We start from the raw sequence: 26542 nt of genomic DNA, 5'->3' as shown, positions 1-26542 counted from the left end.
CACCAAAGGTGAATGCTTGAACCTGCTGGACTGTAGAATCCATCTCTCATTAAGTTTAATGAATATTTAAGTATTGTTACAAATTGCAACAACTTAGGAGTGTCAAAGAAATCCTCTTGAGTGACCAGTTCCTAGCAGTGAGAATACATACATGGGATGTTAAAGTTTAGGTTTTGAGTCCTTGCTTTGACCTGTTCTGGGCAGACTTGAGACTATGAGGTGAAAGATACAAACCTTGAAGCTTACTGGCTAATCCACTGTCAGGCCTTTTCTCTGCTCTTTTGGGGAAGAAAAAAAAAAGGCAGAAGATGTAGTTCCTCTTCATATAGTATGGGATCATTTGAAATCTCTCAAATATCTGATAGATAGAAAACCTTTTACATTCACCTTGTTCTAGACATATTTATACTATGCACAATTAAGTGTTTCAGGTGCAGGGTAGCTAGAACAAAGTCCCACCTTGCAAAAACCATACTTACACATCTGAGAGAAACTCAGCCTTGTGTAGAAGGCTCAGAAAATGGCTTCTATTCTCTGTGCTTTACCTTTAAAGCCAAATAGGGATTAAACTTTCTCTCAGAAAGATCTTTTCCCCTCCATCCCATGCCCCAGTTTACCTTCATTAGCAATTCTCATCATTATTTTATCTGCCATCACTGTTTAAGTTGAAAGTAATTGGGGATTAAAACCAGAAAAGAAGATGCAGAGGTACGTAACAGTGCTACAAGGCACCCACAAACTAAACTTATTCTGCCTCCTCTTATGGACTTTAAAGATAATTGAAAGAGGGCCAAAAGAGGTCCCAGAAGAGTAAGGGGCCTTTAGTGTATTCTTCATGTTTCTCCCACAGATAATTTGGAAGAAATACTGTGTACTTTTGCATGCCCTCAAAGTAAAATTACAACCAGCTGATGGAACTATCTCAGCAGCAACGAGTCAACTCAGAAAGGCAGGGTTTGTTGCCAAATAACACAGATTGTTTATAATGAATATAAACAATTACACTGCTGACCAGATTCCCAGTACACTTCCATCCGTAGAATATACAAAATACTGCTCTGGCACTGGTCTCCCAAATATTTGCCATATACTGAGTGTTTTCAATGAATGAAATTCAGGGGAAATGCAACAGAGGGAAATCCACAGCACGCTGCACCCATTCCCCAGCATTTTTTTGTTCCACATACTTATTTTTGCCTTTCATGTTATAATCCTATATAAGTAAAATGCTTCTTGATCCACCATCTCTCCCAAATTCTTTGAACACACATTGATTTTTCTTGTCCTCTCATGTAATAAGTTTAACATTGAGCACAGACAAGAAAACAAGGGAGATGTTGTGGGAGCAGATATCATCACATTGCGCTTCCTCGGCCATGCAGATAAGTCTTGCCATTTTTCTTCTCACCTCTGTCATATTTTGGTGTAGATCTTAACAACATAAACCCATCTTCCCAGAGCTGAGACCATATGTAAACTGGTGAAGAAGAAAGGTTTTTCACTGTAACATTCATCCGAGTGGACTGGGCCTGGACACTGCCAAGCATTCATCTGAAAGCACAAACTTAAAAGCTTTCTAGTGCTTCGTAACATTTAAACCCTCCTGTGGGACAGTACTGAGGGAACAAAAGTATCCACAACAATCTTGCAAAAGAAAACTCCTTTCAAGGTCTAGTGATAGAAAAATGTACAATGGTTAGCACGGGTAATTTGCAAGAAAGGTCCCTAAATCATCATTTCAATGGGTCATGAACTTCAAACTGTGTATTCAGCTCAGCAATTTAGTTAGAGCAGAATAACCTTATTTCCATACAAAAAGTAGTAAAGGTGCTAATTCTAAAGTACCAAATTGTTCTTTTATTTCAAAACTTATTAGTACTGTCACTGACAGATTGGGAGGAGGGGGAGGAAACAAAACAAAGAAAAGCTGGCATTTCTAATGTTGTCCACAGGGGGAAAGTTGAAGAATGATGAGGATGATGGCCCACTAACTGCAACTTTCTATTGACATCAAAGCAATGTGTTCTGCTGGCAGAAGATGTTGCATTCATTACTATTAGGGTCAAAAGCAAACTGTGTATACTCGTTTGGAGCACAATTTCTGTCAATTGCTTACAGATTTCCATACCATAGTTCCTGAATCACCTTGAGATGCAGACAGCTATCAGTCAATACTAGCCCACAAAATGTCAACTTGCAAAAATAGTATGATTTACCCATAAATGCCTCTTATAAAGATTTATAAACAAGCTTATGTTTCCTAGTTGCTCTCCATATAAAATAATTACAGAACCACACAGAACAGCCTAGAAGACACCTCTAGCCATAGTCTAATCCAACCAGACTGATGAAAACTCAATCAGATAGAACAGGCTGCCAAAGGATTGTGTTCAATTGGCTTTTGAGCATCTCCAAGGATGGAGAACCTGCAACATCTCTGGACAACTTGTCCTAATGTTTGACCATACTCACAGTAAATAAAGGTTTTTCCTTACATTTAAATGGAAAGATATCATAGTTGTCAGGAAGAAATCAGATAGGTGAGTTGCAGATTAAAGCTGCATCTGTCTTTGCGGAAAGCTGCATTTCTGATCTTCTCCATCATCTTACTGCTACCCCTCTTCTTGTCCATTTCCACCTGCCATCTCATTGGGATCAGGCAGTCAGCAACAGCTTCTCAAGTTCTGACCCTCAGCTCAGCTGAACTCACTCTTAACATTTAAGAGCTTTCCCAGTTTTCAGTTGTATCAAGCGCAGACCCAGTTGTGCACTTACCTACCGAAGCTGATGACACTGATGTTGACTTTATCCGAAACAGGACTGGGCCTGTGGTGCCGTGATTAAAGTTTCAGGTGAAGATACAAAGTCTCATTGAAAACAATGAACTGTCATACAATATTGAGGGCCAACAAACCAGTCAAGTTATTTTCTTGGATTTCTTGTAAAACACTGCATGGCCTTGGGTATAGCAAATGTGAAAACTAATGATAAAGTATGATACATTTGAGCCTGGCCTTGAAAATCTGCAGCTACTGCAGCTGTGTGCGCCTTACACTAACTACATCCTGTTTATAAACAGCCAGCACAAAAATGTCATTTTTCTGATTTGAAGCCATTTGCTGTAACCAAATACGTATTTCACGATAACAAAAGTGTCTTAGCCAGTTAGAACTCATTCCTCTTCCCACGCAAATAAACACTAATCAGCTCTCCCATTGGTGGCAGTTGTTCAGTTTGTATATGCAGGTCCATCTCCCTCCTGCTATGAATATGCAGATCTTTCCACTCTCATTAGTTTCTGAAGTGCCTCTGCTCACCCTGCTTGCTGCAGTTGGCATTTCTGAGCTGTTTGGGTTACAATACCACAGTTTATCACTCTCTGCTGAAGACAAAGATAACTTTAAAATTATTATGAAAGCAAAAACAATACCATGCCACAAATCAAATGACACTGACTGTTGAATTTGGTGTCTTAGCAATGGATTTCCAATGCCAAGAAAGAGTGGTAAGAAAACACCTCTTGCAGATGAGTGTCTCTTACCTGTAAGGACTGGATCAGGCAGTAAATTTGTCCCATGCCAATAAGCCTGGTGGAGTGTGTTTGGAGGGCTGGGTAAGTAAGCCACATCTTCAGAGATGTGTTTGTTCAATGTATATGCACCGGCTCTTGCTCTCAATATAATTGCACAGCAATGGCTGGTGCTATACCTTTTATGTTGTTTTGGTTTATTTATTAATAAAAGGTACTTTAACAGACTGCATTTAGTTCCAAAAAATATATTTCATATATTTGTGTTATTAAGAAGAAATTGAATCAACATCTTCTTCTAGTCTTAGAGGCAGGCTGTGTGAGCACGTTTGCGAAGGTTGTCTATATGCTGATCTTGCACAGATTTACATCTGAGTGTAACTCCTCTCTCTGTCTCCCTCTCTCCCTCCTTTCCCCCTCCAGTAGTCCAAGAGAAGTGGTTGTGAACCTCAAATATCAGTTAACAAACCATTACTGTGCTTTAAGACATCACTAGTTTTCTTTCCTTAGTTATCAGTCCGGTGTTAGAAATTTCCCAAAATTTATTCATCAGGATAGTCTCCAATACTTCTCCCTGTTTTTCCTCTGGGCTGCCATGGATTTAAAATGACATTAGGTTTAAATAGTTTAAGCAGGTGGTTAAGCAGAATGTCTTGATTTTGCCCAGAGAGCACAGAGAAGAGGCATGTGATCTATTCTGCCAGAAGAGTTATGGGGCAGCAATGGTTGGCAAAGGGAAGATAAAAAGCAGCTGGCCCTGGTAATAAGCATCAGTGTGCAGGAGGGATGTGTGTGTCCAGCCTCAGCACACGGTCCTGCACCAGCACTGGTGCTGGCAGACTCCTCTGCCCAAGCAGAACCTTGGCAGCTGCCTGGGACAGGTTTGGAAGTCCTCAGGTGTACCTCACCACAGGACTGGCAACTGGTCTCAAATCAGGAAAACTGCTCAGATCATCAATAATTCCAGTCGACATCAGTGGGCCTTAAATGCATGTTCAAGGCTTAGCTTTCTGCAGATGGAAGAGAATTTAACTAAGCTACAAGACTTTGCACTGAAGCAACTACCAAGAGCTCACACAGTCCGGTCTGCTCCATCTACTCCTTGGCAGTGTGCAGTGTCTGACAAGCAGGTGGTAACAAACAGCTTGAGGAAATTGCTGCATCTGCTTTGTTAAGTAAGCATGTGTCTGAGCCCTGAATCTGTCTTTCAATCAAGGTTTTAATAGGAAAATAGAATCCTGAAAATGGTATTTCTGAATGGGAGCCAGTAAGGAATAGATGGAAACGTAGGCATGGTTTAGAGTGAAATCAAAACAAAAAATCAAAGTGCTGCAAAAGAGTCATACAGTGCTGAAAGCAATCATAATTGCACCAAGCAATTATGAAACTGTAAATTGAAGTTTGAAACTGTCCAATCTTCTGTCTAGTTTCACTTGCAAGGTTGAGTCTAGCTTGAGTAATGAAAATCAACAATCAAAGAAAAATCATAGAGAGAGGTGGATGCAGTGTTTACATTGCCATCCCTTTCACTGGGTTATGACAAGAGAGAGACTAGAAAAAAAACAAGTTGTAAAATGCAATCGTGACTTGCTATTCCTCTTCCAGGATTGATGAGTTATAAAAGCAATTAGCCAGAAATGTTTTTAAAACTTGTCAAATACGTTATTTGACAAATATATTCATAAATCATGTATCTAGTCACAAACTCTGTGAGCTCTGAAAACTACCTCATCATTTTAAAACAATTTGAAAATCTCAGTTCATCCATTGATGAATCACCTGCCTGCATTAGCAATAAACTGGCACAAGCAAGACAGAGACATTTATATCCTTCACGTCATATGAAGTGCAATTCAGGACACTTAACAGTTTGCTGAATTTGAGCAAAGGCAAAAAAAAAGGCATATGTGTGTGTGTGTTTTGAGACAGTGAATGCATACACATGGATTTGGTGCAATTCTCTACATCTGCGTGAGCTCCTGCTCTGGTTTCTCTGCAAGGATTCTCCTCTGCCTAGGGAGCTGTGGAAGCCCATAGGCACAGGCAAAGCTGAATCTCTCCTCTCAAGTGATCCCTAGCCAACCTGCAGCTTCTGAATTAGGAAAAGACCCAGCTAGTCCTTTAGGCCCCCAGAAAAATAAATTATTACAGGTCAAACTTTACATGCTCGTAAACAGCAGCTTTAATCTTAAGCATTCAGGTAGGACCATGCAGACAGCTCATGTACCCTCTCCACCAACCCAGCTGTATCTCCCTGAGAAAAGAACCCTTCCTCCACATACCCAGGTGGCACTTATTGAGGTTGAGATGCTTGTTACTCTGTTATTCACCCTCCTCCCTCTTGCTGGAGGCCTTGATAACAGCTGAAGTTGATAGAACTGAGAAGAACTTTAAAAGCCATATTTATTTAACTGTTTGTGTAACACCAAGAGAGCTTGTCCTGCACACTTAACTGACAGTGGCCTTCAGACCTGGTGCGTGTTTCATCTGGTAACTGGTTTTTGCCTTGTATACCTCTTGTGACCATGCATTGTCACTGAATTAGACTGAAATTAAGTAACTGGATCTAATCCGATTCTCCAAGTTTATGGATTCATATCTGTGTGCTGGACTGTAGTAACTGGTTGCTTTGCACTGCCAGGGGATGTTAATTGTGTGCTTGATTTGGTGCCCATGCAACATGTACTGAACTCCTGTGTGCTTCTCAGGTTGTCCCTGAGCTGTGGCCAAACCCAGCTTCACCAGGTACTGCTCCAAAAGAGAAGTTAAAATCTCAGTTCCTTGCAAGCTAAAATATACTCATTCGTGATACACCTCTGAATCACCATCGGTTCATGGTGCTTCTGTTATCAATAAGCTAATTATACTTTTGTGCTTTGTTTTGCCATATACTCAGGGGCATTTGCAGATGAGCCAGGTTGGAAGTATGATGTCTTGGTGAGGAAGAAACAGTTCACAGAGATGCACTGGTTTTCACAAAAGTTGCAATTGGGAACGATTTGGATCTAGGAAGAAAGGTAAGAGAGAAAGAAAAAAGAAGCCCTTTCTTCAAAATCAAATATCCAAAAGCATTGGTTTTAGTGCAGAGCTGAGTTGCTGCAAAATGGACATGTTGCCTGTTGGACCATTTTATCTGTTTCACAGCCTGAGAATGTCAGGTCTTACCTGTAGAAGGACCCAAGTCTTGTCACTTTGAAGTCAAGGTACACACTGTTTCTTGCTTTCCCCTGAGCATTGTTCTGGCTCATCTCCATTCAGAAGAAGCCATACCATACATTAACAGACAACCTCACCTTGGAATTTATTTTGCAGGAGATTTTGTTACTAATTTTGTTAGCTCTTAAACATAGAGCTCCCTTAAATTGTCATCAAAATTACTGAAACAGAATCTAACAGCTTTGCTATATTTCTTTCATTGATGTTAGTCCTTTTGGATACTTTCAGCAAAAGATGACTTAATTTCCATGGCCCTGTGGGCTCCAGTCTAGTAGGGCTATCATAACCCTTCTTATGTGAAGCCCCCACTAACTGCTGTTCTTCACTACTCTTCACCTTAGATAGACATTTAGACATTAGACATAGTCTGAGTAAAGTAGCTGTAATTTATATCTGAGTAAAGCAGGGCTCTTGATTTGGAAGCACTTTCCATGGGTGTAAATGACAAGCCCAAGGCAGCAGCAAACCCAGCCAGGAATCCACTGCAGGGAGTAGGGGAAATAGAACTTTGATTATTGTAATCCATACTGGTAGACATTAAAGGCCACATGACACTTTGCAGGAGAGGGAGATTTTGCTTCTGCTGAGCCACAGTGTCTCATTAGCCACACTTGGTGTGCAACATGCAGTGCAAGCAGGGAGCCCTGCACACACCGCAGGTGGAAGTGTTTCCACGAGGCTTTCTGCACCTCACTTGGTGAAGGGTTTTGGGAACCTCCCAGATGTGCAGACACAGATGAAGTTATGATATGAGCACTGAAATTCTCAGTAAATAAACTGTTGGAAAATGGCAGTACCAAATTAAATGGCAATAAAGCTTTTGTTGTTTCAGTTTTATGCATGTTTTAAGACAGAATCTGTTATGAGCTGCATTGTGTATGCTTGTACCAAAATAAAGGGGGTAGGATGGCATATAAGAAAGTTTAGCATTAGATCATAGAATCATAGATTGGTGTCTTTTTCAAATTATGGCTCACTAACAGAGTTTCATAGAAATTTTATTACAATTTTATTTCATGGAAGCCTCTTCTGCATGTTTCACAGATATTCACCTTTAAAATGTTATTTAATTTGTATTGATTTTTCCTGCTCTTTCATAAGCAGGCATCACACATCTGAGCACACACAAAAATGATTACTTAAGTGATGATTTAAAAATAATGGATGTACATTAGCACATGAATGATTAATTCCTTTTTGTGAGTACAAGCATCCAGGCTATGGCTGAGTAAAATATTGATGGTAGAAAGGAAATGAGCTGTTTCTTAATTTAGTTTTGTTCTGGTAATGTGTAACTAATGTTGTTTCCTTCTAGCAGTATGCATTTAGTGACCCTTTTAAATTTTAATATCTGGTGATAGCTAAACTAATGGCTTCATGGGACATATAAGAGGGGATTTTGAAAAGATGCAGATATAGTTTACGTGCATTAATTTGAGACTGTCTGTAACGCAGCTAACACAAATAGGTACTGAAGTAGACCTGAAGTCTTCATACACAGGCTGGTATTTCACTAGAAAACTGAGGCTTTTTTTGCATAAGATATATTGAAAGGTAGAGATTTCGTTATCAGTCTCATGAGGCTGTGGCATATGAATCCCAGTTCATCAAGTCCTGATGCTTTTGTGACGTGCTTGAGAGCATGGGGATTTGTGAGACTAGTACAAAATGAGAGCAAGACTGTGCTTACCACCTGATACTTGGGCATATGTTTACACTAAATGTTAGGAGGACCTGAGCACTGAGATTAACACTGTGCTGATCTCCTACGGCCCCAGTCAGAGACCTACATTGTGGTTTCTCACTCTTCCCACAGCTGTTGAGGTTTTTTCTGTAATTTTTTGGCCATGACTGCAGCATGCTGAACTGTTTTCCCACATATTTGCTGGGAAATGCCACAGTAGGAGAAAGGCACTGAAAGACAAGCCCTACTTACACGGTCCTGCCCACACCTTAGCTGCAGAGCACAGCAGGCTAGGCTTACCCATCCAAAACTTCAACCTGGTATCCAGTCAAGCAGAGCAGCGTGGGCTCAAAATCCAATAGAAACATTTGAAATACTCTGTAGATGTGGCTGGGCAGCAGTGCATGGAAGTACACAGGTTATGGTAGAGCACAGCTACATGCTTTGACGTTCTCAGATGGGAATACAACCTTGTTACTCAAGGTTGATATATACAGACTGAATCACTGGCACTGCCTACCCACTGCCCATCTGTTAGAATGGCACTTTGCCCATCGACGTGGTGACATGCCAGGTTCCATTTGAAGTAGGTGCCTTCTAACAATGGGTTTAGAAAGCAGCCTGTTGAAGACAGCAACTGACACTTCTTTCTTCAATAGGCTATTTTTGGAGTGGGAACACTTGCTGGCAGTTAAGTGCAAAGGGCCTAAATCGGCTTCTGTTAGTCAGCTGCAAAAAAAATCACATTTGCTACAGTAACAGAAGGTTTGGGCTAAAAAGTAAAGCGAATGCTTCCATTTGCACTTGCTGGCCTTGCATGGGTATGTTTATTGTGGCTACTTAATCCCACTTTACCAAACTGCATGGCAACTTGCAGGTCAGAAAGGAGGAGGAACAGTGTATTGCTTTGAGACAAGAAAGGGTGGTTTTTTGTTCAATTTTAATCCATGGTCCTTTGCTATTTTCCACTGCTGCAATGGATATTATATGGTAATCCTGCCAGGACATTTTATATGTGAGGAAGAGTTTGAGGGTTGGCTCCCTGGGATGACATTTGAAAAATGTAGTTCATATTTTTTCCTTTGGCAACTGAGAGAAGAGGGGGATCTTCATGCAGCCCCAATAAAAATCAACAGTCTTTCTGTCATCAGGTCTTTTTGAAAGGGTTCTGAATATCCTAGGGAAAACATAGACTTTGGCTTTGTCAAAAGTCCATGAAGGAATGTAGATCAGAGAGTAAGTTAACACACACAGTTCTCTCTGGTGATGTTCTGGATACAGGATGCCTGAAACGTGGGCAGGGTGTAAAACCACATGGCTTTAAGAGCAACCCAGATGGTCAGCAACCTCAGGAACACATGCACACGTGCTACCCTGATCCTTCTAGGAAGAATTTTGAATCTAAATTGTCAGCCTGACATCAGTGCTATGACATTACTGATGGCCAGGAGTGATATATGATCCACCTTACAGAGATCTACTTGCTTGGATTGGTAGTAAGGAGTAATATGGCCTAACATCCCTCTTGTGAAATGTCTGAAGCTCACTTAATCTTGAGTCCTGGCACTGTGATGTGATGGGAGTCCAAGCTTGACCACGGCTCTGACCTGCTCTCAAAACCCCCTGTCACCTGGCTGTGTTGGACAGTCTGCTTTCTCCCCGCTCTGCCTCTACTGTCACCTCTGACTTCCCTTCCTTCTTCATCACTCTGCCAGGATAAAAGCACTGCCCTGCCTGGCAGTGCCCTCTGAGCCTGGGGCACTGCAGGGGAGCTTGCCAGGTGGCAGGGTGCCAGCTTAGCCTGTGCTTCATGCACCTGGGTCCCCCCAGTACCATGTATGGACTATGGTCTGGCTACACAAGGAGATGGAGATCTCTCCATCCCTCTCTGATTTAATGTTGAGCTCTTAACCTGATGCACATACATGGCTAATAATGACATGGAGAGAAAGGACCAACTAGGCACTCTCCACCAGCATGCAAAGTACATATTCATACAGTAAACAATCACTGATATTCTTTTGAAGACAGAAAGTTATTCAGGAAGCATCTGAAGTACTCAGATAAAATATCCTACTCTGACACAGGATTTGATAGAGAAGCTGAGAATAACCTGTAGTTATCTTTGGCTACTGGACAGTAGAGACTTTGATTTATTTGCCATAATATGGCTGTTAAAATCCTGCCACCTTGTTATACAACTAATTACAAAAAATAAAATCAAATCTGTTAAAGGAGCTGGAAACCTTTGGCTGAAGCTACAAATACTGTTTCTCCCATTGCTTCCCAGATACAGAACTTTTCATGCCCTCTTCTTATCCACAAAGACAAATAAAAGCAGAGATCTGCAGCTAACAGTCACAACAGCCATGACTGCATCACTCCAAGCAGCAGAAGGAATAGAGTGTCTGCAGCAGTCTCTGTGCTTTGCCAAGAATGGAGATGTCATGGCTTGCTTTTTTTTTTGAGCTATGTCAGATAATAGTGTTGGCATTCCCACCTGAGCCTGTTTTTCCAAATCAAGAGCCTTCCAGTGGATTTAGTAATAACTTGATAATCGCTGGTTGCTTCTTTGTTGTATAATTTTGCTATGTTCATTCTTCCAGTACGAGCTGCAAATGGGAGATTTTGTGGGATACAATAGGTGACACCGCTAATTTATATTGCCTTGGATCCAAAGTGCTTTGTACACTTTTGACCCCACACACACCCCTCTTCTAGACCAAACCTCCTCCTGACAGCTCCTTTGCATGACTGTTTCCTGCATGACTTGTCACAGACAATGGTATCTCCCCAGACTCCGTGGAGCTTTGCATCACTCAAGATTAGTGGGCTGACACACACAGTCATACAAGCAGCTGCCAGGCTGTGATCAGTGAAACAATGTGGGGATGAAATGGGCCACCTTTCTTGTTGTCACCAACTCTCACCTCAAAGGCAAAAGTAGGTCATCTTGCACCCACCAAAGAAAAAAGTCATAACGTGTCCCTGGACGAGTAATATGAGGGTGGCTCTCAGACACAGAGCACTATTGCAAATGTTGACAGCAGGGAAGGAGTACCAGTAACTCCAACAAATCAAAGCTACCTGCACTCCCTTTCACCTCTTAGCTTTGATAATGTGGTATATACAGAATAATAATTGTTTGTACTCACCTTCTGTAAGTGGAAAATTTTCTTCTGCACTAGCATGCAAAGCACAGAACGGAGAACAGCAAAAGTTTCATGGGTTCTCTTACAGCTATTCAGGAGGAAAGATTTTGCATGCCACAGTTAGCATACCAGAAGGAACACTGAGGTACACCAAAGCTAAAAGACTTTTTTTCAAACTGTAATATTAGATAAGGCTGTAGGTGTTGAAAAAATAATTAAAGGTATTCACTTATGCCTCAAGAACAAAATATCCCAAGCTAAAGTCAGATACTGAGACGTCAAGAGGCATAGCACTAAACAGAAACTCAAGTTAACATGCCAAAGGCAGCAACTCCTGTCATTACTGATTGTGTGTGGGCTATGAACTTTCTGTATGTGTCACAGAGGTAAAGGTAAATAGTTTTATTATCTTTCTTCAAATCTAGGATGAGAGTGTACCCTCTTGCTGGGTAGGAACACACTTGAGAAATGTGGTAAGGCTTTATTTCAGAGTTCAGGCAGATAGAAATTTACAAGCAGTTTGTTTACCTTTCTATTCTTAGTGATTACTGGTATTAACTATTTTCTAATCTCCCTCCCTACATCAACCATGAATAATGTCTGTCTGATCCTTTACAACTGTTTTACTGCCATCCAAATGAGGAAGGTTTTTGGCTCCTGAGTCGGTGTTGGGCTGGACAGCTGCTTAGCTGTCACAGCCCAAGGAGCTACCTCAGGCTTGCCCAAGGGAGATTCAGACTGTACTAAATTACATTCTTACAGTCTTATTTAAGGCCTTAATCCATGGGGTTATATTTGGTGGGACAGTGAAGGAGCAATGTTTATGTGTGTCTGTGGATGTGTCTGTGTAAATGTACTCATGCATGCATGCATGCCTAATTGCTTGTTTTCTGTAGTACTAAAAGCTCCATGACTATAAAACATCATTAGCTGGTACCTGTGAACTCACCTTTGCACAGGATGTGATTGTTGGTATACGAAGTTGATTCATGTTGGATTTTATGGCCTCTGGAATGAGTAATGTGATACTAATCTACAGATAAACTAATCTGCTGGTATTTATAACCAGTGAGCAATTGCCTCACCCCTTAACTGCAAGTTTTGATATGTGAGAGTTACAGTAGATAGTAGCTTTACTGTAGCTCTGAGCAGTTTGGGAACTTCTGTGATTGGCTAAGTTTCTAAGGGCATATCTGATTTACCTTAAAGAAGACATCATTCTTGTTTTTGGTCATTTGTACTGATAGAGAGTAATTTTTCTTCTAGGCCAGGGCACAAAACACTTGAAGTCTGAGACCAGTGAAGTAAATAAAAAGATAAAATTATCATCTGTTCCCATCCTATATTATCTTGTAATTTACACATAAATAACAGTGAAATAATAGAATGTTTTTAGGCCTATTCCTGTTCTGAAGGTCACTGGGTCTCCATAGGACAAGGGGGACTCATCACAAAATCAATTACAGGATTAGGTAATCCCCTAAAATGAGACTGAAAAGTGACTTTGAATAACTGAAGTTGCTATATATAATATAAATAGATAACATTAAATGTCTTGTCATCTCATGATTATCTGCAATGAACATAGTCTTTTTACTAATAGGTCTTTTCATCCGTCTGTGTCTGTAAAAGACAGCCCATTCTACTAGTAGTGAGGAAAAGGGTAGGTAAATACTGTGGATGGTGAAACTGTACCAAGGAACAGGATGACAAATGAAATTTTGGAAATTAAAATTGTAGAGGAAGATCATCTATTAATCTTGGAATCACAGAATGGTAGGGGTTGGAAAGGACCTCTAGTGATCACTCAGTCCAACCTCCTGCTAAGGCAGGTTCACCTTAATCAGGTCACACAGGAACGCGTTCAGGTGGGTTTGGAAACCACCAGAGATTGAGACTCCACACCCTCCCTGGGCAGCCTGTGCCAGGGCTCCCTCACCTGAACAGTAAAGAAGTTTCTCCTCATTTTCAAGTGGAACTTTCTGTGTTCCAGCTTGTGCCCATTACCCCCTGTCCTGTCACTGGCCACCACAGAAAACAAGATTGGTCCCAACCTCCTAACACCTGCCTTTTAGGTATTTATTAGTGTTGATAAAGTCTCCTCTCAGTTTTCTCTTCTTCAGTCTAAACAGCCTCAGGCCTTGAAGCCTTTCCTCGTAAGAGACAGATTCCAGTCCCCTATCATCTTGGTAACCCTCTACTAGACTCTCTCTATCAGTTCCCTCTCTGTTGAGCTGAGGAGCCCAGAACTGGACACAGTACTCCAGATGGAGCCTCACTATGGCAGAGAAGAGGGGCAGAAGAACCTTCATCAATCTGCTGGCCACACTCTTCTTTATGCATCCCAGGATGCCATTGGCCTTCTTGGCCTTGAGGGCACGTTGCTGCTCAAGTTTACTTGCTGCTCACCAGAATTCCCAGGTCTCTCTCCACAGAGCTCCTCTCCAGCAGGTCAATCCCCAGCCTGTACTGGTGCATGGGGTTGTTCCTTCCCACATGCAGGACTCTGCACTTGTCCTTGTTGAACCTCATGAGGTTCCTCTCTGCCCAACTCTCAAGCCAGTCGAGATCTCGCTGAATGGCAGCACAGCCTCTGGGGAATCAGCCAGTCCTCCCAGTTTGGTGTCATCAGTGAACTTGATGAGTGTACACTCTGTCCCCTCATCCAGGTTGTTGATGAAGATGTTGAACAAGACTGGCCCCAGAACTGATCCCTGTGGAACCCCACTGGCCACAGGCCTCCAACTTGACTTGGTGCCATTGATCACCACCCTCCAGGCTCTGTCATTCAGACAGTTCTCAACTCACCTCAGCATCCACTCATCCAACCCACGCTGCCTAAGCTTTTCTATGAGGATGTAATTGGGAGATGGTGTCAAAAGCCTTGCTGAAGTCAAGGCAGATGACATCCGCTGCTCTCATTTAGCCAGCCTGTTTCACTCTCATAGAAGGCTATCGGGTTGGTCAAGCAGGATTTCCCCTTGGTGAATCCATGTTAACTCCCCCTGATAACCATCTTTTCCTTTGTGTTTTTAGAGATGACATCCAGTATGAGCTGTTACATCACCTTTCCGGGGAAAGAGGTGATACTGACAGGCCTGTAGTTTCCTAGGTCCTCCTTCTTGCCCTTTTTGAAGATTGGAGTGACATTGGTCTTCCTCTAATCCTCAGGCACTTCACCTGTGCTCCAGGACAATTCAAAAATAATGGAGAACAGCTTAGCAATAACTTCAGCAGCTCCCTCAGCACTCGTGGGTGCATTCCATCAGGACCCATGGATTTGTGGGTATCCAAATTGCCTAAGTACATCCTTACAGCAATCCTCCTCAACCAAGGGAAAGTCTTCCTTTCTTCAGACTTTCTGTCTTCCAAGGACTGAGATTCCTGAGAGGCAGCCTTAGCAGTAAAAACCAAAGCAGTTTGCCATTAAATCTAATTACAGTATTTTCTTGGTATTTCTTTAGATCTTTGAAATGAATTCTCCATCAAATGATAGGTGATGTAATATACCTAACTGAAAAGTTGGTCATTGTACATAAAATGCATTTTTCTTTCTTTCAATGATGCCTGTAGACATTTAAAGTGCTGAGGGGAATTAGTAACACTTACCACTCTACTCCTGGCCTCACAGGGCGTCATGGCAATGCCTTCAGTGTGGCTTTTCTGTTCCCAGCTCTCTGCTTTGTACAGCTGTCCTTCTCTGGGATTTCTTTTTACAAGATTATTCTTTTGCGTGGACCAGGAATTAATCACATTTTACTATTGCAATGACTGTTGCAGGAAAGTGCCATGGCCAGAACTGTTCACCTGAACACTTGTTTTTTCAAACAGAGTTGTTTTTTCAAAGTTCAGTCTGATGGGGCACTTGCAGGCAGGAAAGACCAGTTTTACGAGACTGTGCCGAGTTATGTTTATTGCTTGAATCCCTTTTATGAGCTTTGACATACAGTCATCCAGATTTCACTATAAGCACATTTCAAGTAGTAAAATACATAGAACAACATATTACAAACATCATGTCTATGTCTTTTCCATCTTTGCTGACCCAGGGTTCTCTCTGCCAGCCCCACAGCCTCAGCAGAGGAGGAATTTCTGGCTTTCCAGTGCCTCAGGTTCATCTGCTCAGGATTGTACATGATCCTCACTGGCTGGCTCCCTCAGTATACTGCCAAAGCATAGAAAAAATATTTGTTTTCCATTATTTTTATTAATTACTGGCACATCTCCTCTACTTCCCCAGAGGTAGATAGGGGAATTGGCAAGCCAGAGTACTGAATTTCAGTCGGGCTTTTGCCTAAGTTAAGAGCTGAGAGCACCCATTAGATTTATCACCTAAAATATTCAATATAGAAATAGTGTTCTGTATGCTCCTCAAGGTAAACTGGTATCAGATGATCGTGGGTGGGCATGGAATAACAGTGTGGACCCATTTCTTACACCAGCCATGAAGATAAATGACAAGAGTAGAAGCATATGCACATGCCACTCCTATACAGAGCCAGGATAAAGTTGCCAGGTTCAGATGCACAGCCCATCAGTGTTAGCAGAAGATTATCACTACGCCTTCAAGTGACAGGCATACAACCTGAGATTTCTACACATTTCTCTAAATGAGGAGGCAGATTAGAAAGCTATAAAAAATGGAGAATAATGAAGTTAAATTGAAGTATTGACAGTCAGAAATACTTTAAAAAGAACTCTCAACACAGAACCCAGGAAGATGCTGAAAGAAAGCATTGAAACTGTTTTGTGTCTTCCTATATTTTACAAAATGCTAAATGCTTAAAAGCACCTTCTATCATTTTCTGACAACTGACGAGGCTGAAAAGGAAGGTTTCACATCATTTGGAAAATATCAGAAAAACATTTTCTTTCCTTTAAGCATTATAAAGAACTACACTTATGTGCAACCTCAGCCGGATACTATTTACAGGGATAAGATTACGACATCTTTTCTTAAACTTCACACTCTTTATACAGTACTTATAACCAATTATTTGCCTGTATCAACACAGCACAGACTTGGTATATTAGCAAATTGCTATTTTTAGCCTATTGGTGTAAATCATGAGCAACAATGTTCTGAAATGTCTCACTTCTGACACGCGTTGATTCTGCTACAAGCTCAGGACTAAGAGAAGGAAAATGGTTGGCTTGGTTTCATTGCTTTTCCAGCCAAACACTGGATTTTCTCCTGTATTTCCCCAGGCAACAAAGTTTAGGGTAATAGAACAGGGTTAGGATCTAAATGCACTCCAGGCAGATTAAAGACCCATCTTCTTGGGATCTAAACCATGAAGTATAGAGGTGAATAAGGGGCTACAAATTGGACAATAACTACAGTTCATGCAGACTGGATGCTAAAGCCAGGAATAGTAGGCATCATCCATCTGACAGAGGGGAGCATTAGAAAGCACGTAATTCTGCATTGTGCAGGATAACAGTGGAGTTCCGTAATGAGCTATCAGTTTCAGCTTATGTAGCTTTAACCCTGTTCTGGTGATGAGCTGTGAAGCATTATAGCCTGAGCTTCTTATTTTCTACATTTATGTTCTTAAAAAAACAAGGGAGAGAATTCTTCACCAATCGATAGGCATGATAAGCCTGTCTTTCTTGGAAATGGTTCTACATTTATTCACATACTATACATGTCTGCCCTGCCCTATGCAATGGCTCCCCAGATACTGAGAAGGCACGAAGACACATAAAACCAGAGCTATATGAAAATAACTTTTCTAGATTGTTAACAGAAATTAATATTATCAGGCAGATTAATATTTACCCCTGCTGTAGGTGCATTACTCATTGAATAGCACCTTAAAGTGTCCAACTAATTTTATGTACTCATAAGAAATAAATTCTATTCTCTTTTATTATCAAAGTCAGGGTAAGTCATAATACCCACACATTGCAACTTAGATTTAAGGAGAGTGAATATAAAAAACTGTGTATGTCTACTTCATCAGAAATTATATATCTGATCCACATTAAATTACCTACCAATTCCTCTATAAAATGCCATGCAGTAGGCAGATGTCTATATGCACTGGTGAAATGTGCTGGGTTTTGGAGGAATAAAAGAAGGGGAAGGAGAAAACTATTTAGCTAAAATATGATGACTCTTAGGATATAACGTCATCACACCCTGGCAGTACTGTGATTTGACCATCCTTCTGTAAATAACGTTTGCTGTTTTTATTGGAAATGACACAGCTTAAATGAACATGTCCTCAAAATGCAAGTTTCGCATTTCATTCAGAAGCCATCGTGTCCATGCATTAGTGTGCTGAGTCACTGATTCAGCTTTGGCTCAGGCAGAGGGAAACCATCAATACCATTTTCCTCAACACTTGGTATGTCCTAGGGATGTGCCATTTGAGCAAACGTTCCTGGGTGGCTGTGCTCTGAAGGGGGTTTTCCAAACACGCAAACTGCACTGCATTTGTGTGCACTTGCACCTTCACCAAGTCATTGTCTGGCTGAAGCAGTGATGTTGATGAATGCTTCTTCTTGCTGAAATCAACCGAGCTTTGGTTATAAATCTGATGGAAGCATTCAAGCAGAATAAAATATCTGGTTTAAATACATATTAGTTTAATATTATCTGTATTGCCTCAATTTGTTGTTCTAACAGATGGCAGTTCTTTGCATGTAAATTGTGAATATTTTGCTTACAAATTTATGAACAAGAGTTGCTTAAGTCTATAGAAAACATAGAAGGTGAAAAGTCTTTTAGACAGTAAAAATCCATAAGCTATTCATATGAGAAAGGTTGAGTAAGGGCTCTGAGTACTATCTCGGAAAGAGGGACAGTCTCATGGGAGCCAAAGCTGGTCCCCGGCATTCCTAGCTCTTGGGCTGACAGTCCATTTTATTGTGCCTCTGTACTTTCAGATTCTGCTGATGTGTTTCTTTTACAAATCAATCATTCTAGGGGTAATTAACATTTAAAAGGCAGGTTTCTTTTAATTCCATTAGTATATTTGTGACAAGAAAAGTGTTGGCAGAATCCAAAGGTTAAGAGTTACAATGAAGAACAAGTTTTAGGATAAATGAAAGTTAAGGCCTAAAATAGCCTGACAATACCCCATTAATCTGCCCACTATTGACACAATAGCGGCTGTTGTGTCAATGAGGATTTAAGAAGCTTTGCAGCACATGTTACTGATAGTTTATCATATCAATAGGAGCCTGCATATATTTGTGTTTAAAAACCTGTGGCTGTGTAACTCCGGGACTGCACACATATTGTAAGTGTGCATACTTTAAATCCTTACATAAAGTCGTTTCTAGCCATGCAGCAAATTTTGAAACAACAATAAACTATCACGTTTAAGTGTAGACACGAGATATTAGTCTTGGCTATAGCAAAATCCTCTAAAATGCTCTACTTCAAACTGAAACCCTTTGCTCTACAGGAATGTGATCCGATTCTCAACATTGTGCCATCTGCCTAATTGAAGTGGAAGGAGATTTAAACCATAATAATCTCTCATCCTGATATATGGAAGCCTTGAGTCAGCCTGTGGTCATGATATAGAACAGGGGAAAAAGGGTCTTCAACAAGCATCCCCTCTCAGAGCAGAGGGGAATGTGCAGTCACAGCCCAAGCAGATACCACAGGCTGTGCTATGCTTCCCACACCCCTGCAGCAGGGATAACTGAGCAGCATCGCTGAGTAATTTCTACATCCTGGTTGCAAAAAGGATGTATCAAATGAAAATACAGGCTTCTCTTCTAGGATGGCAGTTTTTTTGAATGGCACCACCATCAGGCATTTAAAAATCCAAGAAGCAAATCGCACATTTGTAATGTCCTGGTGTGGAAAGCTGGCACCTAGGTACCTGTACCTGCTGTAAATCCACCCAACAGTGGGTCTGCTCTGAGTGTCTGACTTCAGTGAAAAGGCCACAGAGCTATTCTGTGGACTGAATCCTTTTCTTGGAGGTATGTTAAGCTTTTTTTGTGTCCTCGGGTTGCAATCTGATTCCTGAGTTGTCTCTATTGCAGCATTTTCGTGCACTGTGCAAATGTTGATAGTTTTCAGATTAGAGCTGTTCCCAAGAAACAGAAAATAATGTTCTTACATCTTTTACCAGGCAGCAGGTCCTGGGGTGCAACATAGCGGTGCTGTGAGAAAACCCCCAAAGATCTCGCCTTTAGCCTGTCACCACTAGGAAACACCAGAGACAGCCAGCCAAGGGACAGAGTTGCCAAAAACCTCCTATTCCCATGGCTGAGAGATTTTGTTGGCACCATCTCTAAAGAGAATTTACTATGGGCCAAATCCTGGCGCCCTTGCTTAGATGAATCAGTTCTCAAGAGGCAACACTCCCGCTGTGACTGCTGCGTGCGTAAAAACCTGCAGGATCAGCCCAAAATGCTGCTTGGGAGTATCAAGCACTTGTCTTCTAGTGGGTCAGGAGGACAGTGGGGAGCACCCTGCCCAAAGACCTGCTGTGGGGACAGGGCATGGCTGAGGGGCAGGAATTTGGGACCTGCATGTGAATGACAGAGATGAGTTCCAAGGCAAACTCTCTGATTTTTTTAATCAGAAAATTTTGCATAAAACAAGCACAGATGATACAATTTGGCAAGTAATCTTTTTTTTTTTTCCTTATTGCAGGGGCATCCAAAATATTTAGTGTCACTTTAAGCCTTAATTAATTTATCTTTCATGTGAAGAAAAATGAATTAGAGACAGCTATTTCCTGGACTTAATTTCTGGGATTAAACCTTTTGTTTCTGGAATATTTGAAAGGATTTTGGACAGGCACTTGAAAAGATGTCATTTCAAGGACAATTCCACCCCCTCTCCCCCCCCCACCCCCCCCGAAAGTCCTCATCTCCAAAATTGGGTCTTATCAGCCTGCAAAACTGCATTGCTCGCTATGACTTTTTCAAGGAAAAACATTAAAATCTCTGCATCAAGAAGCGAAAGGAGCGTCGGTGACGAACAACACACCTTCTTGACGGCTTCGCGCCAGGTGTTTACCTCCGCGGCTGCGGGGGCGGGATGGCTCGGGGCCGAAGGCAAGGGGTGCACGTTTGCCCAGATGGTTTGGGAGGGGTGAAACTACAGGCGAAGTTTAGTGGCGCTTCGCACACACAACCACAGCCGAGGCCGGAGCCGCTCGGTGGCGGGAGCGGGGCCGCGCCCGGCGCTGCCCACGGCAGGGGAGGGCGCGGGCAGCGGGCGGGCGGGGCCGCCCCACCATGGCGCGGCTGCCCGCGGAGCTCCGCAGCTGGCCGGAGCCGCGCTGTCGCCTCCTGCGGGCCGCGCTCCCGCTACCGTGCGGTGCGAGCCGCGGCGGGGCCAGGCAGCGCAGCGAGAAGGAGACCCGAAAAGTTGGCCGCGGTAGTGGCGGGTCGCGGACTGCGTGCTACCGCGGGCGCGGTGTTTGCGCGGAGGCGGGGGGCGGAGCGAGGCCGGGCGCGGCGAGGGGCGGGAGAGAATAAATACATTAAAGAGAGAGGAGGGAGGGAAGGAGGGGGAAAAAAAAAGGAAAAGAAAAAAGAGGCGGGCGGGAAGGGGTGGGCTCTGCGAGGCGCACCTCCCCCGCGCTGGCTCGGAACGGAGCGGAGCGCCAGGATGGGGCGCCCGGCGGGGGACAGCGGGCGGAGGAGGCAGCCCCGCCGGCGGGCGGCGGCGGCAGGTACCGGGGCCGCGGCAGCGAAGCGGGCGGGCGCCGCGGGAACCGGCGCTGGCCGGAGAGGGGGGAGCCGAGGTAGAGCCGTTTGGTTTCGTCCCCGAAATCGCCCCGGGGCGCTGAGGGTGAGCCTGGGCTGGCGCGGGGCCGGGGGCTGAGCCGACCCGGCCCTGGGGGCTCGTCGCTGCCGGCGGGGCGGTGGCGCGAGCGCACGGCGAGGCGTGATTTACGGGCTCCCCAGTAGCAGCCGGGCGCTGGGAGCCAGAGGGAGCTGTGTTTCAAGCTCCCCATCAATTATGGATGGAAACAAATACTAGAGTCAGTTCTGAATTATCCCCGCGCAGAGGCAGGGATAGCTCCGCTTCGTGCTCCTCGGCTCCCGGTGAAAACAATGCTCTGCACAGGTGTGGAGCGGAGAAACTTTTTTTTTGGAAGGAGGGGGGGCCTTTTCAGCTCTGCGGAAACCGATACAGCAGCTTCAGGGAGTAATTAGAAGGGGTTTAAAGCCTTCTTTATTATTTATAAGCGCTGGATGGAAATAAAAGGTCACACTGATATTTCTAGGTAGATATTATGCCTGTGTTTTAAAGGGGTGTGGGGATGTTGTGCTGGGGGTTTTATGGTTGTCGTCGTGTTTTATCTTGTGAATTGAAAAATGCTATTAAATGTGCTTTAGGCTGTTGATTGAAAACAGTGTCGTTCCGGTGGATATCCCACTTGTTAGAATCATTGTAGATAGTCTTAAATTAGTGGGTTTTCTGACGATCTTTGAGTTGTTTCTTACTTCTGGTCAGGATTATGCCTTTATCACAGGCGTTAGCCTGTGAGTAATTTGAGCAAAATTCAGCCCTCAGTGTGTAAAGTCATTTGTATTTATATGTGTGTGTGGCTTAGAATACATTTACTTTTGAGCATAGCAGCAGCAGTGGCGGTTCATAATGCTCACATATGTGGCACTTGCTCTACAGATGGTATTGTAGCTTATCCGTGTACACACACACACATGCTTCACACATAATGTGCAGGAATTACAGCAAACTTCCAAAATGCTGCTTAGTGCTCTGTAAATGTGTGGCTTTTTTTTTCCCCTGGTTATTTCCTTTGGGGGAAAAATAGGCATCTTTATGGGGATATTTTTGTGTTCTAAGTTGTTAGTCTTTCCTTAATAATGTTTATTAATTTGTTTAAATATTATTTGAAGGAACAGCTTCCTACTGTCTTAGAGGCTTTTACTGCTGGTCTGTTGCCCTCACATACAAATACTTTCACAGAGAATTTTCTGAGGTTCTCTCCTTTTCCCAAGTCCAACAGGAAGCTCATTGTAAAGCTTTGCAATCACTTTTGTGGCAAAAGAGAATAGACCTTTTTCCTGCTTTATTCACACTAAAATTCTATGCACCTCTAAAGTCTACTTAAGTAACTATTCAGCAAATTAAGCTGTACGTAATCATGTTTAATGTAGTAAGTGACAAGCATATTTTGTTATGTTGGCAGATATTGTATAAACATTTACTCTGGCTTAGATAAATAGAAATTGCCAGTCGAGTGCTCTGATTTCTTTTATATAGAATCACGAACTTTAACACTTTTTCTATTAACTAACATAAAGCTGAGTTGTCTTCAAAACAGCAAGAAAAAGTTTGTAGGAAGAATGTATTAGCATTTAGAATTCTGTAGCTCAGATTGGTTTTCAAAAGGAAAAACAAAAAAGTGTAACCTAGAGGCTCTAAATCGGTTTATTTAACCATCTGCTCACTTTCATCTGTACCTTACAGTGAACAGCTACCTTCCTCCCTTGTATCCTGCAGTCTGTCACTACCTGTCTTCACGTATGGTCGAGATACAACAAAGATAACATCATTTTCTAAATGTGCTTTGTGTGATGCAGGAGTGTGTGCCAGGAATACAGTGATGGCACTGTCAAATCTCTCCAAATCAGCTGTATGGCTGTAAGTTATTTCCCTGTAGCCTCTTGCGCCCTGTGAGCTGGACCGTCTGACCATTTCTATCTCTTTGCTATGGCTAATCTGAGCCAACTATTAGGGGAGATAATTTAGCCCTTGGAGCTGCTGTAACTTTGATGTGGAGTTATGAAAAACATACACTTAGAATGCTTATATATGCACTTAATTCTGATTAAGTTGGTCTGCCATCTGATCGGTCCTGTTGTGCGAGAGGTGTGAAGGTAAAGAACAGTACGTCATAGAGGCTCACTTCGAAGCATTGTTAGGCATTTGTAATAACACATCTTCTGGTCTTACTGCAGTTGGTCATCTGCAGATTGCAGGTCTTGGGTGTTTTTTTTAATGGGTTTTTAATTCTTTTAAAAACATTACTGCATTTGACACACGATTCAGCTTCCCTTGAAGTCGGGTGAAGCCCAGTTAGCCGGACACAACTTGAAATATTGAAATGTTGAAATGCTTTGGTTATTCTTCCTTATGAAAATCAAATTTGAAGTCTGAAGTGGAGATCATATGTGAATACGGTCAGTTTTCATCAAGTGTCAAACAAGTGGTATGACAGACTGTTTCAATTCTAGTCTTTCTTTGTGAGACAAAGGAAGCTGTTACATCAACATCTTCTGTGCTTGTGTATGCTTATGTTGAGCTTATGTTGCAGTCTGGTATTTTTCAAGGAATCTGTTTGCTTGCTGGACAGGAGGTGGTGGTTGATTACATACTCATGTTAAACATACCTATAATTCCAGGTTACAAAATTAGATGTCTTTCCATTGTATAAAGTAATAATTTGCTCCACAAGTAATTAAGAAAAGATGGAAGGCACATTACTTGCATCGGGTGGTACAAGTTATTTTCAGTCTTAGCATCTCTGTATGTAATTAAAACAGTTCAAATGTTGCTTTCGTCAAAACTGCTGTTAGAACAGATGATCTCTCTTCTTAAGCATCAGATAAGCAACTGCAGTAACTGTTAAAATCCATCTAAGCTATTTTATTAAGTTGTTACTTGTTCCGTGAATAGCTGCCAGTCTTGAGTTGAAGAGAAAGTAGGTTTTGATTTGTTCCCGTGTCACATGGAAGAGGTGTGCAGTGAAAACAGTATTACTGCCCTTCCGATTCTATTTTCCAGAGCTCAGTGTGTTGTCTGCTGTAGCCCACTTTCCCTCATCGTGGCTTGACAGTAATTACAGTACAGCTAATATCAGAAGTTGATTCAGTTTATTGAAACAGGAAGACTTGAATTGTCCCACTTCCAAAGTCAAACGTTTGTGTTAACCACAGAGATCAAATCTGTAGCATACATATGTAACATATGAGTGGTGTTTATTTCCCTAAGTTTTCCATTTGGCTTTTGTGAACTAACCCAGATTAGCATTTTAACAACCCTGAAGTGAACTTCTGCCATTCTCCCTGCTTGGACAGTGTGTGTAGACCATCCATCATCCTGTCCTTGGCCACAACAGGCTACTGGCTCCATAACCATTTGGAGCTACACAGAAACCATCCGACTGTGAACAGCACAGCTGGCTACAGCAATTTTTTCTTCCACGCCACTGGCAGCATTGTCTGGCTGTGGTAACTAAAGTTAACATCCAGAACATGAAGTTTCTTTAGTTCTGGCACCCCTGCCCAGCCTGGTTGCAGCTCAGTGGGCACACCTGCAGAAAGGCTACAAAATGGCTGCAAGGAGTGAGGCAAACCACTGGATTTTTTTCTTCTTGTCAAGGCTTCAGTTTGGAGACAGCAGCTTGTTTGGAGTGGGATATTAGGTTAACTCCGTACTTACTTGAGAGGGGGCTTTGCTAGGTGAGTCCTGCGCTCTCTCGGCTTGCAGCTCGGGGTGTGCTTTGGAAGCCGACAGCTAAAGAAACAGAACTTGCCACTTTAACTTAGCCACGCAAACTGCCAGAGAGCACAGAAAGAAATGGAGAATTTCGGCTGTGTATTTCACACATTCTTGTAGAAGCCTTTTTAGTTCCACAACGGAAACCATGTGATTTCACAGGATCTGTGCCCAGACTCTAATACTTGCTACAGATGCTTTCCTTGGTTTGTTTTGCAGATCTATGAATGCAATGGGAAACAAGCTATTACAGGATTTATTGTTTTAATTCTGATGTATGCTCTGAATGGCAGGTAACCAGCAGGTGAATGTAATTGTGGCTCTGTGCTAATTCTACTTGTTGAGATTTTTGCATAATTTAAATAAATTGGCTTAGCATGGCTGTCTGTCATGTGTGAGCCACAGCTTTCTCGATAGCAGAGAACTCTTGCTTTCAAGAGCAAAGGAGGTCAAGAGGTGTTACCAGGCAGGAAGGGGCTGAATGGAAGTGGAGGAGTAAAGAAGTGGTGGTGGAAGAGGAGGAGCAAGGAGCTCGAGCAAGCAAGCAAGTGACATTTGTTCTGTCCAGAATGGTTACAAACCTTGTAAATGAAATCAGTCTCTGGACAGCTTTGATTTATATTCTCACACAGCAGATTGGCCTTGGTCTGCCTGACCTTGGTAACGTTACAGAGGTCGTATTTGCACACAAATACTCTTCTTGCAAAAAGGTTTGTTGTTGTTGCTATTGTTGGGTTTTTTTATGTTTTGTTTTTTTTACCATTGCATCCAAGAGCCAAATTTCAGCCCAGGTTTGTAACTCAACAGGCACTAGATAAACACAAAATAAAAAGGGCGGATCCTGTTCCCCACAGGGGATGGTTTCAGGGAAGAGACAGCAGATGGATACAGTCAGGCAGTGGCCTCTAGAAGCAAGATTGCTGCGTTGGCCTGCATAATCAGCAGCAGCATTAGCACATGAGCTGCCTAAACATAGCCGAGCTGCGTGTGTTGGGGAAAGGGGGCACACGTGCTTGTAGGCATCAGAGGCAAGTGAGAGGGCTTGGGATGAGAATGAGGAGTTAATTGGCAGATACATGCTGGGGGGACTCTTCAAGCAGGGATGCAAACAGAGGTGTTCGTAATGAGCAAGCAGCGAGGACCAGCATCACAGGCTGGCTGCCCAATGGAGGTGGGAGTGAAACCTCGGAAGAGATAAGAGGTGAGCAACTGGTCGCTCATCTCAGCCATTATGGCAGTAATAGGCTTTTCTTAATGTGAGCCACATAGTTCATCTCTCTTATGCCAAATGGTCATGACAGCTGGGTCTGTACTTTCCCGAGGAGCAGTAAGGTACCAGCTCACACCTCTGTTGGATGGGACCTTCCTCAGAGCTCTATTGTGGTATGAAACAAAAAGTGTTTCCCTGAAGAGCTGCTGCCATGCTTCTTGGGTGTGTTTATGAGTGGGAGACAGGGATTGCAGCAGCTACAGCACCAACAAAGTGTTGCTGCTATTTCTGTGCA

At 42.6% G+C, this 26542-nt stretch overlaps 1 protein-coding gene across 11 annotated transcripts in view; it reads left to right on the top strand.

Moving 5' to 3' along the window:
- The window catches only part of SEMA6D (semaphorin 6D), a 224917-nt gene that overhangs the window by 172424 nt on the left and 25951 nt on the right, over nt 1–26542 (top strand). For 7 of the 11 annotated variants that reach the window (XM_061999408.1, XM_061999406.1, XM_061999404.1 and 4 more), the window contains exon 4: nt 6426–6546. The exons of 1 other annotated variant lie outside the window; for it this stretch is intronic. The gene's annotated coding sequence lies outside the window, so the exon portion shown is untranslated. 3 more of the 11 variants (XM_061999402.1, XM_061999409.1, XM_061999403.1) reach the window with 3 other exon arrangements.

The sequence above is a fragment of the Colius striatus genome, chromosome 7 (assembly GCF_028858725.1).
Source record: "Colius striatus isolate bColStr4 chromosome 7, bColStr4.1.hap1, whole genome shotgun sequence".
Classification (NCBI taxonomy): domain Eukaryota; kingdom Metazoa; phylum Chordata; class Aves; order Coliiformes; family Coliidae; genus Colius; species Colius striatus.
Note: the sequence above shows the minus strand (reverse complement) of the source record. Positions and strands in the feature narration are given on the sequence as shown.